This window comes from Macaca nemestrina, chromosome 20 (genome assembly GCF_043159975.1).
Source record: "Macaca nemestrina isolate mMacNem1 chromosome 20, mMacNem.hap1, whole genome shotgun sequence".
Classification (NCBI taxonomy): Eukaryota; Metazoa; Chordata; class Mammalia; order Primates; family Cercopithecidae; genus Macaca; species Macaca nemestrina.
In genome coordinates, this window is record NC_092144.1 from 46,173,703 (window position 1) to 46,191,147 (window position 17,445).

A 17,445-nucleotide genomic window follows, 5' to 3' on the forward strand; every position below is an offset into this window, starting at 1 on the left:
AGGTGGGCGGATCACCTGAGGTCGGGAGTTCGAGACCAGCCTGGCCAACATGGTGAAACCCTGTCTCTACCAAAAATACAAAAATTAGCTGGGTGTGGTGGTGGGCACCTATAGTCCCAGCTACTTGGGAGGCTGAGGCAGGAGACCCCTTGAACCTGGGAGGTAGAGGTTGCAGGGAGCCAAGATTGCACCAGTGCACTCCAGCTTAGGCTGTCTCAAAAAAAAAAAAAAAAATCAAGTAAGATGCTGTCTCAAAAAATAAAAATCAAAATAAAAAATAAAAAGCTACCCAAGTGATTCTAATGTACACTCACGAATGAGAATCGCTGAGTTAGACAGTCGTGATTCACTTTATGGAGCTGAGCACAGTAACTGTGGAAGAAAAATCAAAGTCATATATCAAGAAAGTGGCGGAAGGAGTAGTTTTGGTGGAGGCAGTCAACAATATCTGCCATACCTGTGCACTTGCTAGCAATTTATTGTATGAAAATACACTGGTCATCTGAGTGGTGTCTTGAGGGAGAGAAAACCTAAAGTATATGGTACATACACATACCACGTTTAATCAGCAGTCTTCTTTTTAAAAACAAAAAAAAACTTTCAAAAGCTTTGGGTTTTGTAAATCATAAATTTTTTTGCATTTTTTTTTTTTTTACAGAGTGAGTTGCTCAGGCTGGAGTATAGGAGTGCAGTGGCAAGATCTCAGTTCACTGCAGCTTCTGCCTCCCAGTTTCAAGTGATTCTCCTGCCTCGGCCTCTTGAGTAGCTGAGATTACAGGCACACACTACCACACCCAGCTAATATTTGTATTTTCAGTAGAGATGGGGTTTTGCCTTGTTGGCCAGGTTGGTCTCGAACTCCTGACCTCAAGTGATCCTCCTGCCTCGGCCTCCCAAAGTGCTGGGATTATAGGCGTGAGGCACCGCACCCAGCCTTTTATGTTTTATTTTTATCTTCACCAGTTCTTTTGCTTTTTTTAATGTTGAGATTCTTTTGTTGTGATATTGAATTCAAATCTGTTTTATATTGTTTTTATACAGGCATTTAATTCTACCAATTACTTTTTATCTGGTAATTTCTTGATGTCCAGTGTTTGATATGTATCTTGCTCTTGTTTACCTCATTTTTAGGCTATTTGTGTTTCCATTTAGTTTCATATTTAACATGAGAATTATTTAGGAATATGTTTTGTTAACTTTAAAATTTTTATTAAATTTGAAACTTATAGAAGTTACAAGAATAGCATAAAGTATTCCTGCATACCAGTTACTCACATTCACCAGTTGTTACCTTTTGCCTATTTGCATTATCATTCTCATATGAAATTGTTTTCTTCTCTCTCTCTCTCCTTCTATCTCTACACACACACACACACACACACACTCCACACACATTTTATCTGTACCGTTTAAGACTAAGTTGCAGATATTTTGCCCCTTTATTTCCTAACAACAAGAATATTCTCTTACATAACCCACAGTACAGTTATTAAAATTTTAACATTTATATGATACTCTAATCCATATTTAAAATTTTTGACTCATCCCAGTAATGTTCTTTATAACAAACTACCCTACCCTCTCCCCTCATCTATCCAGGATCTACTTTAAAATCACACTTTAAATTTATTAATTATGTCTCTCTAGTCTTCTTTAATCTGGAAGAGTTGCTCCCTCTTTGTCTTTCATGATCTTGGCATTTTTGAAGAGGAGAAGCCAGTTATTTTGTAAAAAGTCCCTTAATTTGGGTTTGTCTTATGGTTTATCATGCTTACATTCAGGCTATGAATTTTGTGGCAGGAATAGCATAAAGGTAATATCGTATCCTTCTTGCTGCATCATCTTGGGAGATTCATGATGTTGACTTATTCCATTTCTGGAGCTGTTAACTTTGATAATTTGTTAAGGGGATATCTACCATGTTTCTCCACTGTAATATTGACAGTTGTCTATTTGTAATTAATAGATAATTTGTGGAGATATACTTTGTAACTGTATAAATAACTGGTCACCAAACTTTTCCCCACTAGTTTAACATTCGCCCATTGATAATTATTCCTGGGTCTGTTATTAGTAAGATGTAATAGTAATAATGGGAGGGGTTTTTTTGTTTGATTTCTATCGCCGTTATTTTGTCTGTATTAATTAGTTGGCATTCTGCTATAAAGAAGAGCTTTCCCTTCTCTCCTACTTATTCATTTGTTTATGTCAATATGAATTCATAGATGTTTACTTTCCTTAATGGGTTATAATCTGTTATTTATTTTTATACTCAAATTGTCCCAGATTTGGCCAACAGGAACGCATTCCAGCTGGCTTCTGTGTTCCTTTGACTTGTCTTCATTATTCTTTGAGCATTTCCTTACTTCCTGGAATGACAAGATGTTCCAGGCTCGTTCCTAAATACTGTCTTAGCTCCAGCCTGGAATGAGTCGTTTCTCTAAAGAGCTCTGGTTCCTTGGAATGTGAATATTTGGAAACCAAGATCTAGATGATGGGACTGCAGTGTTCATTCTTGTCACAACGTGTTCCATATTTGTATCTTCCTTCTGTAGGACTTAGAAACCTGGCTTCCATTATCCTCATTATATTTACGAATTTGTTCAAGTCTAGAATTTATAAATACAGAATATGAGTATGCTAACCTCTACTATAGTAAAAATCAAGCATACTAAGTAGGGTTCAGTATTTGCTTATAGTTCTCTTTATCTTTTTGTTTGTATTTATTTATTTATTTATTTTTAAGACGGAGTCTTACTGTTTCTCCAGGCTGAAGTGCAGTGGCACAATCTTGGCTCACTGCAACCTCCGCCTCCTGGGTTCAAGCGATCCTCTTGCCTCAGCCTTCTGAGTAGCAGGGACTACAGGCATGCATCACCATACCAAGCTAATTTTTTGTAGTTTTAGTAGAGATGGGTTTTCAGCATGTTGTCCAGGATGGTCTTGATCTCTTGACCTTGCAGTCCACCTGCCTCCACCTCCGAAAGTGCTGCGATTACAGGCATGAGCCACCATGCCTGGCCTTTTTTTTTTTTTTTGAGACGGTGTCTCGCTCTGTCATCCAGGCTGCAGTGCAGTGGCATGACCTCAGCTCACTGCCACCTCCGCCTCCCTGTTCCAGCGATTCTCCTGCCTCAGCTTCCTGAGTTGCTGGGATTACAGGCGCCCACCACCACACCCGGCTAATTTTTGTATTTTTAGTAGAGACGGGATTTTGCCATGTTGGTCAAGCTGGTCTTTAACTCCTGACCTCAAGCAAGCCACCCACCTTGACCTCCCAAAGTGCTGGGATTACAGGCATGAGCCACCGCACACGGCCAGCTTCTCTTTATCTTTAGACTGGGAGTACATAGTCAAAATATTGTGTTCTAATTTACTTGGATTTGGTTTTTTCCCCCATTAAGTTTGCTTTTGTTATTCATTTGAAATACATTTAAGTTTGTTCCTACCATTTGGCCTTTTTTGTTACTGTATTCTTGGTGACTTGATTGTATGAGTATGTAAAAATATTAGCATGCTTCCAAAAGTTAAAACTAGCTGGGTGCGGTGGCTCATGACTGTAATCCCAGCACTTTGGGAGGCTGAGGCAGGTGGATCACTTGAGGCGGGAGTTCAAGACCAGCCTGGACAACATAGGGAAACCCCATTTCTACCAAAAAATACAGTAATTAGCCAGGAGTGGTGGTGCACACCTGTAATCCCAGCTACTCGGGAGGCTGAAGCAGGAGAATCACTTGAACCCGGGAGGCGGAGGTTGCAGTGAGCCAAGATCATGCCACTGCATTCCAACCTGGGCGACAGAGTAAGATCCAGTCTCAAAAAAAAAAAAAAAAAGTTAAAACTATGCATAAAGGTAAAGTTAGAGCATCATCACTCTGCTCCTCCCACAACCCTTGTTTTGGTGAGTATTTGTGGGCTCAACTGTGTCCCTTCCAAAATTCATATGTTGAAAGCATAAATCCCAGTGCCTTAGAATGTGAATGTATTTGGAAACAGGGTCTTTAAAGAGATAATTCAGTTAAAATGAGGCTATTAAGGTGAGCACTCATTCGACCTGACTCCTATCTTTATAAGGGAGGAAATTTGGACACACAGAGAGATGTCAAGGATAGACACAGAGGAAAGACCATGTGAGTGCATAGCAAGAAACAGACCATCTGCAAGCCAAGGCAAGAGGCCTCAGAAGAAACCAAAGCTACAATCAGCATAATCTTGGACTAATGTCCGTAACTGTGAACAAACAAATTTCTGTTATTTAAGCCATCCAGTCTGTGGTATTTTATTATGGCAGCCCTAGCAAACTAATACAGTGAGTTATTTCCTCCTGGGTCATACTATATACCTGTCTCCCTGGGTTATGCTGAGATTGGACCCTCATTATAGATGTATAATGAGGATTGAGCATTTCCTTACTTCCTGGAATGAGAAGATGTTCCAGGCTCATTCCTAAATACTATCTCAGCAGACAGAACATTTCTGGTGGATCTTACAGAGCATGAGCATGCCCTTTGCACTACTCCAGGTTATGTTATCTTAGGGTTTTCAACCAGAGGAAAACTAATTTCTCAAATGCTGGATTGCAAGTTATTTCCACTAGTAAGAGAGGTCACCACAGTGACTTAGGAGTTCAAGATTGCCAGTTTCATCTGGGTCCTATCCATATGTCTCAACTCCAAATTTCAGGATCCCATTCTTTGCCAGTCAGTCTTCTTTCACATGATAAATTTGACAAGACTGTGAATTCAACATTCATCACATTTCAGCAAACTGAGCGATTGTGTGTTTTTCAGCAATGTCAGCCCTATGTATACAAGAAAGGGGAGATTCTTTTTTTTTTTTTTTTTTTGAGACAGAGTCTTGCTCTGTCGCCCAGGCTGGAGTGCAGTGGCCGGATCTCAGCTCACTGCAAGCTCTGCCTCCTGGGTTTATGCCATTCTCCTGCCTCAGCATCCCGAGTAGCTGGGACTACAGGCGCCCGCCACTTCGCCCGGCTAGGTTTTTTTTTGTATTTTTTAGTAGAGACAGGGTTTCACCATGTTAGCCAGGATGGTCTCGATCCCCTGACCTCGTGATCCACCCATCTCAGCCTCCCAAAGTGCTGGGATTACAGGCTTGAGCCACTGCGCCTGGCCAAGGGGAGATTCTTTTAGGATTTTTATGGAAATGCTTTCATTCTCAGATTGTGACTTGAACTGAGAGTTAATAAACCTGAACTTATCGGCTTCTCTTTATGCATTGAAGTTAACGTAAGTTAATCCATCCCACACCGCAGTCCTTATATCATTACTGCCATAATGGTCAAGTACAGCAACTGTTTAGCTCCCAAGGCATGTGCTTTAATTGACACTTCATTCCAATCAACCATGGCCTAATTCATTGTAACGTTACTGCATGCCATGAATTTCTACCAACCCAAATCCCATTGGCATGGAACTCTGCACTGCAGTCAATCCCAAAGGATTAGCAAAAAGATACTAAAAGGCGTGACCAAACTAATCCCAGAGTTCCGTCTTTACAGGCCTTTCACCTGGAACCACATCAGGTACCAATTCTGTTGCAGTCAATATCTAATCAAGGAACAGAAAACACACAGTAATTTGAACTAGGAAAGTTAAATATAAAAAATTATTAACTATCATGGAACTAGAGTAACAAAGGATTGACCAGTAAGAAGTAAAGGAAACTCAAAAAACCATGGGAATTATAGCCATAAAGAGCAGCCATTGATCGGGCATGATGCCTCACATCTGTAATCCCAACACTTGGGGAGGCTGAGGTGGGAGGATAGCTTAAAGCCAGGAGTTTCAGACCAGATCCTGTCTCTACAAAAAGAAAAATAAAACAGCCAATTAGCTAGGTGTGGTGCATGTGCCTGTATTCCTAGCTACTTGGGAGGCTAAGGAGGGAGGATGGCTTCAGCCTAGGAGTTTGAGGCTGCAGTGAGCTATGATTGTGCCTGGGTACCTGGGTGACTCCAGCCTGGGTGACAGAGTGAGACCTTGTCTCTAAAAAAATTTTTTAAAATAATAATAAGAGCAGCCACTACTAATGGTAGAGAGTCCAAGGAAGGAAGAAGCCCTCCCAAGGCTAACATCTAGGCCTTGTTGGAGAGTGCACATCTGTGGCTTACTGAATGACAGTAATTGCTGTGGTAAAGGGCTGGGACTAAGATGAGGCAAGTGAGACAGTGAGAAGCACTCACCGTCAGATGTAGCTACACTTGCATGACGCTGAGACGGAATGCCTCAAATTTTGCATTCTGGGTTCCGCATTCTTAAGACAGTCATCGTCAAGGTTATATGTGCAGGGTTGGCATCTGAGAGCGAATGCCTCAAGTTTTGTGCCTCACTTGCCTTAGCCATGTCCTGTTCCTGCTGTGGAATTTGCTGGAAATCTGCCCTCTAGAATTTGCCAGGAATCCATCCTGTGGGGCAGACTGGGTTGTCTTACCAGAAGCATTTGCTACAAAACTTTCAGACGAGGCTACTGGGTGCTGCTGGCCACTGTGTACTTTAAGAGCCGGGAGCTAGAGAAGCTGCTTGACTGAGGAAGCCTGGTAAAGTCACTCATGCTGCAGGAACTGGGCACTGGGGAAACTGAATATGCTGCAGGAGGTGGACCTGGATGCTGGAGCCACCTGCCAGGCAAACACACCAGAACCAGAAGGGAATGCCCCTTGCTCTTGCAGTGTCTTTCAGACATCCACTACTGGCAAAGCTTAACATTGTTCTGGCAAGGAAAAATATTTCTATAGCCCAGGTCTACTTTTGCAGAGTGAAAAAATGGTGAATAAAGGGTGAATTTGGAACTTAGGAGCAATACATTGACAACTGGCATATAGTCTTTTAAGAGTTTTAAAGTTCATTTTTTTTTTTTTTTTTTTTTGAGACGGAGTCTCGCTCTGTCGCCCAGGCTGGAGTGCAGTGGCCGGATCTCAGCTCACTGCAAGCTCTGCCTCCCGGGTTTACGCCATTCTCCTGCCTCAGCTTCCCGAGTAGCTGGGACTACAGACGCCCGCCACCTCGCCCGGCTAGTTTTTTGTATTTTTTAGTAGAGACGGGGTTTCACCGTGTTAGCCAGGATGATCTCGATCTCCTGACCTCGTGATCCGCCCGTCTCCGACTCCCAAAGTGCTGGCATTACAGGCTTGAGCCACCGCGCCCGGCCTAAAGTTCATTTTTAAAATTGTAAATCATTTATCTAGGACTGACTTTGCTGTTTAGGTATGACATGAGATAGGGATATAATACTTTTCAAAAATATTATTTATTTATTTATAGAGACAGAGTCTCTGTCACACATGCTGGAGTGTAGTAGTTCGATCTCGGCTCACTGCAACCTCCACCTCCCAGGTTCACGTGATTCTCCTGCCTCAGTCTCCTGAGTAGCTGGGACTATAGACACGTGTCAGCACACCCAGCTACTTTTTGTATAATACTTTTTTAAATGGATAGATGATTATATCTTTTGAATTTTTCCATATAGGCAATCATAAGATCTGCAAACATCAGTTTTGTTTCTTGCTTTCTAGTACTTACATGTTTTATTTGCTACAACCTTTATGGACATGCACATATTTGATGTGTCCCTTCCTGGTTTTTGTAGGTACTGTTCGCCAGAATGAGGAAATTACCTTCTACTCATAGCTTGTTCAAATTTTGTGTTTCTTCTTACAGTAACTGGATGTTGGGTTTTATCAAATTTTCTGATTGTTGTAGACAAATGTGCATTTTTCTCTCTAATCTGTTAATATAATTAAGCAATTTTTTAATGTTGAAGCAACCTTGTATTCCTTGGATAAAATCAACTTATTCATAAAGTTTGCTTTTTTAATTATTGTATTCAGATTGCTAGAGTTTTATTTAGCGTGTGTGTGTGTGTGTGTGTGTGTGTATTTATAAGTTATATTAGCCCCAAGTTATTCTCTTTTCATATTTAGTATTTTGCCTTATTTGGTATCATGGCTATTAGACTACTTTCTTCAGATAAATTGAAACATGTTCTTTCTGTTTCTTTTTTCTTCTTTTCCCCTCAAAGTTTGAGTTTTCTTCCTGAAGTATTTTATATAGTCAGATACATAAAATCTTTTTAAGTTAAGTGATAATACCCATATAACCACCATGAAGATTAGAAAAATACAACATCGCTAGTACCACAAAGCCATCTGCCTGCCCAAACCAAATTCATCTCTTTCACTCTCTCTCCACTGAAGTGTAACTATTAAGTAGATTTTGTGAAAATCATTCTCTGCTCTTACAATTTTTTGCCAACTTTGTGTAACTCCCTAAAGAATATTATACAGCTTTGCCTGCTTTTAAACTTATATAAATTGAATTATAATATATGTGTCCTTTTTAAGTTTTGTTTTGTTTTGTTTTGAGACAGAGTCTCACTCTGTTGCCCACGCTGGAGTGTGGTGGCACAATCTCATCTCACTGCAACCTCCACCTCCCGGTTCAAGTGATTCTCCTGCCTCAGCCTCCCAAGTAGCTGGGATTACAGGCATGCACCACCACGCCTAGCTAATTTTTTGTATTTTTTAGTAGAGATGGGGTTTCACTATGTTGGCCAGGCTGGTCTCGAACTCCTGACCTCAAACGATCCCCTTGCCTCGGCCTTCCAAAGTGCTAGGATTACAGGCGTGAGCCACCACACCTGGCCCATGTTGAATAGTTTAGATATATCTTGTTATCTCCACTATTTCGTAACCTTTGTGACTGTATCACAGTGTATTTTGTCCAACATATTTTTTATGTGGATAATTGGTGGTTTCCAGCATTTTACTCTTAATAAAACTGTTATGAACATTCTAGTGGATGTTTTACCTAGGAGTGGAATTGCTGGGTAATAGGGAATATGCATGTTAGCCTAGATAACCAAATTCTTTCAAAGTGGTTGTATGAAAAAGTAGTCTACTTCCAACAGTGTATATTTGCCGCTGCCTTTGCCACATTTTTGCCACATCTTTACCAACATTTGGAATAGTCACACTTTTTACCTACCTAATATACTTAGTAATATCTAATTATGGTGTTAATTTGCATGACCATGACTACTAATACAACAGAACATCTTTTCATTTGCATTATCTTTTTTCTCCTTTTCCCATTTTTTTCCCAAGATTTGTTCATTTAGGCAAAATTCACATGAGATACACTTAACCATTTTAAAGCACATAATTCAGTGGTATTTAGTATAACTTCAGTGGTATTTGCTGTATTCATAATATTGTGCAACTATCGATTCTCTCTAGTTTTAAACCTTTTTCATCTGCATGTCGAAATACCCTGTACCCGTTTGAAGTGCAGACTTTTAACTTGGATGAATTTAAATGGATGTATTCTTTTCTTTCATTGCTTGTGCTTTAGGTGTCAAATCTAAGGATTAACTGCGAAATCTGAGGTCATGAAGAATTAGAAATCCTGTTTTTTTGAAAGAGTTTTATGATTTAGCACTTCTGTTTAGGTTGTTGATCCATCTCAAGCTCACATTTTATATTTGCATGTGTTTATCCCATTGTCCCAATACCATTTGTTGAAGAGACGTTTCTTTCTCCATGCAGTGGACTTACTGTCCTTCTGGGAAATCTATTAGTCATAGATGTTTGGGTTTATTTCTGGTTTTTCAGTTTTATTCCATTAGTTTACAAGTCTGTTCTTATGCCAGTCCTATGGATTACTGTAGCTTTGTAGTAGTAAGTGTTACAATTGGAAGAAGTGAGTCCTACTTTTTCATTTTCAATACACATTGCAGTTCTATATGGATTTTGGGCACGCATTGCAGTTCCATATGGATTTGAGGAGTGACTTTTCATTTTTTTTCTTTTTTGAGATGGAGTCTTGCTGTGTCGCCCAGGTTGGAGTGCAGTGGCAAAATCTCGGATCACTGCAACCTCCGCTTCCTGGGTTCCAACAATTATCCTGCCTCAGGCTCCTGAGTAGCTGGGATTACAGGCATGTGCCACCACGCCCAGCTAACTTTTTTACTTTTAATAGAGACAGGGTTTCACCATGTTGGCCAAGCTAGTCTCGAACTCCTGACCTTGTGATCCACCTGTCTCGGTCTCCCAAAGTGCTGGGATTACAGGCGTGAGCCACCGCGCCCGGCCTGGCTTTTCATTTCAAAGGTCACTAAAGTGTTAATAGAGATTGCATTGAATCTGCAGATTATTTTAGCGAGTATTTGCATCTTCATGTTAAGTCTTCCAATCCATGAACATGGGATTTTAATCTGTTGCATCTCCAACTGATGTACTGCAATTCAGTTCTGGTACTAGCTACCCAGAGTTAGTGTCAGACTCCATAGGTTTTAGCATATAGTCCCCAGTAAATCTGCCCTTACTTTAGGCCAACTAGCTACAATTCCAGTAAGTTCCCATGACTCCCTCCCCCTCCCCCCTTCATTTAGTAATTTACTACAACTCACAGAATTCAGGAATGCACTAAAAATTATAGTTTTATCATGAAAGATAAGGATACAAATTAGGAACAGCCCAGTAAAGAGACACATAGAGAAAGGTCTGAAAGGGATCTATACACAGTTTCTATGCCCTTTCCTGGTAAAAGCAGGTGTGTCACCCTCCAAACACATTGATATGTTCACCAACAAGGAAGCTCCACTGAACTTTGGGGTGGAATTTCATTATGTAGGCATGATTGATCATTGGCCACATGATTGAACCCAGTCTCCAGCCCCACTTTCTTCCTCAGAGATTGGGCTAGCTAAAAATATTTTTGATGACTGCCCCAATTCCGAAGCTACTCAGGGGTCCACCATGAGTTACCACATTAGCATAAACTCAGGTGTGATCCATAAAAAAGACATGTCTAGCTCTGTGCTAGGAACCCTAGGACAAAGACCTGACAAATTATTACACAGGGCACAAACAAGACCAGGAGTGAAAATGAAAATGTCTTCCTATTTATTTAGTGGTTTCTTTTCTCTTGGATCATTTAGCTTTTTTTGTTGTTTGTTTGTTTTGTTTGAGACTGAGTCTTGCTCTGTTGCCCAGGCTGGAGTTCAGTGGCATGATCTCGGCTCACTGCAAGCTGCACCTCCTGGGTTCAAGTAGTTCTCCTGCCTCAGCATCCCAAGTAGCTGGGATTACAGGCACACACCACCACGCCTGGTGCACCACCATGCCTGGCTAACGGTTTTGTATTTTTAGTAGAGACGGGGTTTCACCATGTGGGCCAGGCTGGTTTTGAACTCCTGACCTCAAGTGAGCCGCCCGCCTTGGCCTTCCAAAGTGCTGGGATTACAGACTTGAGCCACCGCACCCAGCCCATTTAGCTTTTTATTAATGATTTGAGAAAGATCTTATATTTTACATGCTAGTTCTTTGACAGTTAAATATTTTGTAAATATCATCGCCCATTTTGTGGCTTGCATCTTTTTAACAGATTTTATTCATAAGTGAGCTGTGAATCACACTTATATTGTTACACAACTTTGTTTTCCTTGTAATTAATATTTTTGTCCATATATTTATCACTAATTTATATTCAAAATCTACTGGAAAATAAATCTCTTCCCGGTATATTCTGTCAGCTTCTTAGGTTTAGAAACATCTCTTCTACGATCCTTTTTTTCTCTACTGACTGCTTGTACCACTATTACTCTAGAATTCTGTCTTCTTAAATTCACTGCCCTTCTGTGTTGTTTCTTGGATTCCTTGCCTTCCTGTTTCTTGGTCTGGTTCTTCTTCTTGATATTGGTGGCATGTGAGAAAGGATGAATGAGAATTAAATTTTGTGAGTTCTAGTATATTTTTCAACCACTATATTGATTCCTTGGCAGGGCATGGAATTCTACATTAAAAATATTTTTCCTCAGAATTTTAAAGTTATGATTTCTGTCTTATAGTATTATTTAGAACTCCAAAGCCATTTTCATTCCTGGTCTTTGGTTTATACCCTGTCTTTGCATTTTGGAGCCTTTTAGGGTATTTTCTTTGTTTCCAGTGTCCTAGAACCTAATAAAAATATATCTAAATGTAAATCATGTTTTTTAATGCTACATACCAAGTGGGCCCATTAAATATGGAGAGACTCATGTCTTTCAGGTCTGGGAAGTTTCCCTTAATGCTACTTTTTAGAACAATCTGTATTTTCTATTTCCTTTGAAAAATTTCAAACAGAGAGAAAAAAAAGACTATTCCAATGAATTCTGAATACCCATTTTCTTCCTCTGTTTGGGCCACTGTAACAAAATACCATAAACTAGTTATGAACAAAGGAAACTGATTTCTCACAGTTGTGAAGGCTGGAAAGTACATGATCAAGATGTTGGCAGATTCAGTGTCTGGTAAGGACCTGCTTTCTGCTTCATAGTTGGCACCTTCTCTCTGTCCTCACATGGTAGAAAGGGAAAGGCAGTCCTCCGGGTCCTCTTTTATAAGGACACTAATTACATTCATTAGGGCTCTGCCTTCATGACCTAATCACTTCCCAAAGGCCGTACCTCCTTACCCCATTACATTAATACCTAAAGTTCAACATTTCATTTGGGGGTTGGGAGGACACAAACATTCGGACTCTATCATCCATCACCCAAATTCTTCAGTTGTTGCCATTTTGCCACATTTCCTTTATCTTTATTAATACACATACATACACATTTTTTTCTGAGTCATTTAAAAATATGTTGGGGACATCTTCACATTTTACCATTAATAATTTTAACATATATCTCCTTAGTATTAACAATATATCTCCAACCTAAGAAAATTAAAATGACTTACTAATATTCTTAAGCATTTTATGTTTAGACAGCTCCAGTGGTTTTCAAACTCTCTTTATTTAGCTGCTATTGTGTTTCATTGTTTATTTGTTTGTTTGTTTTACTTGGGTGTGTGTTTGCGTGATCTAGGATCCAGTCAAGATTTATATATTGGTTTTGTCATTGGATCTCTTTAGTCTCTTTTATTCTGGAGCAGTCTCTCATTTTTTGTTTTATATGACATGAATTTTTCGGTGTTTTTTGAGACAGAGTTTCACTCTTGTTTCCCAGGCTGGAGTGCAATGGTACGATCTTGTCTTACCACAACCTCCGCCTCCTGGGTTCAAATGGTTCTCCTGCCCCAGCCTCCTGAGTAGCTGGGATTACAGGCATGCAGTACCACAGCTGGCTAATTTTGTATTTTTGGTAGAAACGGGATTTCTCCATGTTGGTCAGGCTGGTCTCGAACTCCCGACCTCAGGTGATTTGCCCACCTTGGCCTCCCAAGGTGCTGGGATTACAGGCATGCACCACCATGCCTGGCCCTGCTTTATATGACATTGAATTTTTTTAAGAATCCAGGACAATTATTTTATAGAATGTCCCATAACCTTTATTTGTCTCTTGGCTTTCTCATGTATAGGAAGCTTAGATTCAGGTAAATATATTTGGCAAGCATACCACATAGGTGGTATGATGGTACATCTTTCATTGTATTACATTAGGAGGAACATATTGTCAGGTTGCTCCACTACTATTGATTCCAAGTGCTATAGTTTGGATGTTTGTCCCCTCCGAATCTTATGTTGAAAATTTCCCCCCAGTGTTGGTGGGGCCTAATGGCAGGTGTTTCTGTTATGGGGGTGGATCCCTGATGAATAGATTAATGCCCTTCCTGGGGGGCAGTGGGTGAGTGAGTTCTTGCTCTTATTAGTTCCCAAAAGAGCTGGTTGTTAAAAAGAACCTAGCACCTCCCTCGACCCTCTCTTTTGCTTCCTCTCTCTCCACATAATCTCTGCACATCCCAGCTCCTCTTCGCCTTCTACTAGTGGAAGCAGCCTGAAACCTTCATCAGAAGAAGATGTTGGTGCCATGCATCTTGTACAGCCTGCAGAACTGTGAGCCAAATAAACCTCTTTCCTTTATAAGTTACCCTCCCTTAGCTATGCCTTCATAGCAACACAAGTAGACTAAGGCATCAAGTTTTACCACTTAAGATTAAGGTGGTGAGTACCAAATCTTTCTATTATACAGGTATATGTTTTTCCCTTTATAATTAATAAATAATCTGTAGAGTGATACTGTGAGATCAAGTGAATATCCTTTTCCCCAGCGCAATTCATTATCCAATTTTAGAATCCATTAGCCGGGCGCGGTGGCTCACGCCTGTAATCCCAGCACTTTGGGAGGCCGAGGCGGGCGGATCACAAGGTCAGGAGATCGAGACCACAGTGAAACCCCGTCTCTACTAAAAATACAAAAAATTAGCCGGGCGCGGTGGCAGGCGCCTGTAGTCCCAGCTACTCAGGAGGCTGAGGCAGGAGAATGGCGTGAACCCAGGAGGCGGAGCTTGCAGTGAGCCGAGATCGCGCCACTGCACTCCAGCCTGGGCGACAGAGCGAGACTCCGTCTCAAAAAAAAAAAGGAATCCATTGAGGATCCTTGCCTAAATCTTTTATCCTATTGATGATTTTAAAATGGTGATTTTCGGGTTCCTCCATTTCTTCTAGCACGCTTTATAGATTCTTAGCAAACTGCTAAAAATGATTTCTTCTCAGTAGATGGTGGACTTTGTTGCTTGATCTCCCATATTTTCCTGTTTTCCATTTCTGTATCTTTTTTGTATGGGTTTTAAAGAGATTTTATTATTTATTTTTGAATGATTTGTTTTTATTCCCACTTTATATTTTCATTTTCTATGAATACTTTTTTTCACTTAATATTTCTTTCATATTATTCTATTCTTGTATCATGTGGAATAGCTTCTCACATCCTATGAGAATATACATTGTGACTTGAGGTTTTCTTTGTTCTCCTATGTAGTCTGTCTTCTGAATTCCTTTGGTTGCTTTGTTTGCTGTCTTTTATCTTACAGGCTTTTCTCAAATATCCAATATTTGCCTATTTTTTGATTATGTTGTTTTTGTATATATTTAAGGTATACAACATGAGGTTTTGATACATATTATGAAATGGTGACTGTAGTCAAGCAAGTTAACATGTTCATCATCTCACATAGTTACACTTTTTATGTATGTGTGGCAAGAGCACCTAAAAATCTACTCTTTTATCAAAAATCTCAAATACACTACAATGTCATTAACTATAGCCCTCATGTTGTACATTGGATCTCTAGACTTACTCATTCTACATGTCTGAAACTTTGTATCCTTTGACCTGCATCTCCCCATTTTTTCCCTGACAGTCCCTGGTAACTACCATTTTGTATGCTATTTCTGTACTTTTTTTTTTACGTTCTAAATATAAGTGAGATCATGCCGTATTTCTCTTCCTCTGTCTCCCTTATTTCACATAGCATAATGTCCTCCAGTTTCATGTCTGTTTTGGCAAATGGCAGGATCTCTTTCATTTTTAATGGTGAATAATACTCATTTATAGGTATCATAATTTCTTCATCTGTTCATCAGTGGACACATAGGTTATTTTCACGTCTTGGCTATTGTGAATAATACTGCTTTGAACATGTGGGTGGGTACACATATCTTCATGAGGTGGTGATCTATTTGTAATTTAGAGTGGGCTCTAAGAAGCTGTATGCTAAATTTTTGTATGTTGATTGTTAGACTTTTATGGGTACTTAGTTCCCTCCACTTCTTAAGTTTTTCTGGGGTTCTGCAGCATAAATCATACACTTTTTTACACACAAAAAAGTGTAACTATATGTGGGCTTTCCTTACTTCTAGTTAAGATTATATCTTTTTTGGTTGGTCATCATTTATCTTACACTTTCAACTTAAAATGTTGGCTGGGCATGGTGGCTCATACCTGTCATCCCAGCACTTTGGGAGGCTGAGGCAGGTGGATCACTGGAGGTCAAGAGTTGAGACCAGCCTGGCCAATATGGTGAAACCCCACATCTAAAAATACAAAAATCAGCCAGGCGTGGTGGTGGGCGCCTGCAATCCCAGCTATTTGGGAGGCTGAGGCAGGAGAATCACTTGAACCTGAGAGGCAGAGGTTGCAGTGAGCTGAGATTGCGCCATTGCACTCCAGCCTGGGTGACATAAGTGAAACTCTGTCTAAAAAAAAAAAAAAAAAAGGAGCCAGGCATGGTGGCTCATGCCTGTAATCCCAGCACTTTGGGAGGCTGAGGTCAGGAGTTCAAGACCAGCCTGACCAACATGGAGAAACCCTGTCTCTACTAAAAATACAAAATTAGCCAGGCATGGTGGCACATGCCTGTAATCCCAGGTACTCAGGAGGCTGAGGCAGGAGAATCGCTTGAACCCGGGAGGCAGAGGTTGTGGTGAGCCGAGATCACGCCATTGCACTGCAGCCTGGGAAACAAGAGCGAAACTCCATCTCAAAATAAATAAATAAATAAATAAATTAATTAATTAATTAACTTAAAATGTTTTGTTGCTGCAGCTTCCTCTTTAATTTCCTTTTATGTGGTGGGTTTGTTCCTTTTTACAAATTCCTTTTCATTCCTTTTAGTGAGGTTTTGGAAAGGGTACAGGGATAAATGCACATGATCTGCTGCCCTTTTTCAGAGAAATTATGTCCTACGTTTAGAGAAATCTAGTTTTTATATGTTTATTTGTAAGGATAATACATTTTGAAAATAATTTATTATATTAGCTATTCGATAAATGCATTTAGTTTTTTTCATGTACCAGAGTTCAAGTTGATTAAATTAACAGATATTATCTTTGTCTTCATGAAGCTTGGCTCTATTGTAGCAGAGATTAAACAAGCATTCAAACAAATATGAAAAATTTAACTGTAGGGAATGGATGTGTAAATTGCCCATTATCAAAACAAAACACAAAGAAAAGAGGAAAAAAGAGCTCTGAGAAATGATAGAGTGTGCATAATTAAGACTGAACATGCAGGAAATATTTTAAAGATATATAGTTTAGCAGAGATCTAAACCATTGCCAGAAACTTGCAAGGCCAAGAGGAGGGGCAGTGGATATAGGGGGCCATTTCAGGCAGGTGAAATCATGATGGGGATGGGTGGGTACAGTTTTGTGCATTTGAAGAACTATGAAGGCCACTGTGGCTACAGCTTATTGTTGGGTGGAGGGGGTGCAGAGAGGGATATTAGGTTGTCGAGACAGGCAGATCACTGAGGAACTTTTACGAGCAAGTTCATTTTGAGCAGAACAATTCCAGGCTAAATATCACTCTGGGTGCTAAGGGTGCAAAACTGGAAATGCAGGAAGCTAGAAGAAATGCTGCTTTAGTGTCCAAGCAAAAGGTAATTTTGATTTGGATTAGCCAGTTGGAGATTGGAAGAACAATTTCAAGACATATTTAGACCTGCTGTAAACAGGATTGTTATGTGAATTGTAGAAAGAGATTGATGCTGGAATGTTTTCACTTTTTGGGGTTTGAGGTATTAACTCAGGACCTTAGATGGTATCTTTAAATCCATTTCCTTTCCTAGTCTCTACTTTTGTGGCAAATAAATCTCCCAAAATAATAAGCACTGCACAGTTACTTTATGCAAGTATATAAGTAGATTAGGTATGATCAGAA

At 39.9% G+C, this 17,445-nt stretch overlaps 1 protein-coding gene across 14 annotated transcripts in view; it reads left to right on the forward strand.

Moving 5' to 3' along the window:
* Window positions 1–17,445, forward strand: part of LOC105495452 (zinc finger protein 345) — a 35,212-nt gene that overhangs the window by 11,143 nt on the left and 6,624 nt on the right. For 3 of the 14 annotated variants that reach the window (XM_071086501.1, XM_071086500.1, XM_071086497.1), the window contains exon 3: window positions 13,749–13,838. The exons of 8 other annotated variants lie outside the window; for them this stretch is intronic. The gene's annotated coding sequence lies outside the window, so the exon portion shown is untranslated. Of the gene's footprint in view, window positions 1–4,074; window positions 6,557–13,748; window positions 13,839–17,445 lie in introns of all 14 variants that reach the window. 3 more of the 14 variants (XM_071086498.1, XM_071086492.1, XM_071086495.1) reach the window with 1 other exon arrangement.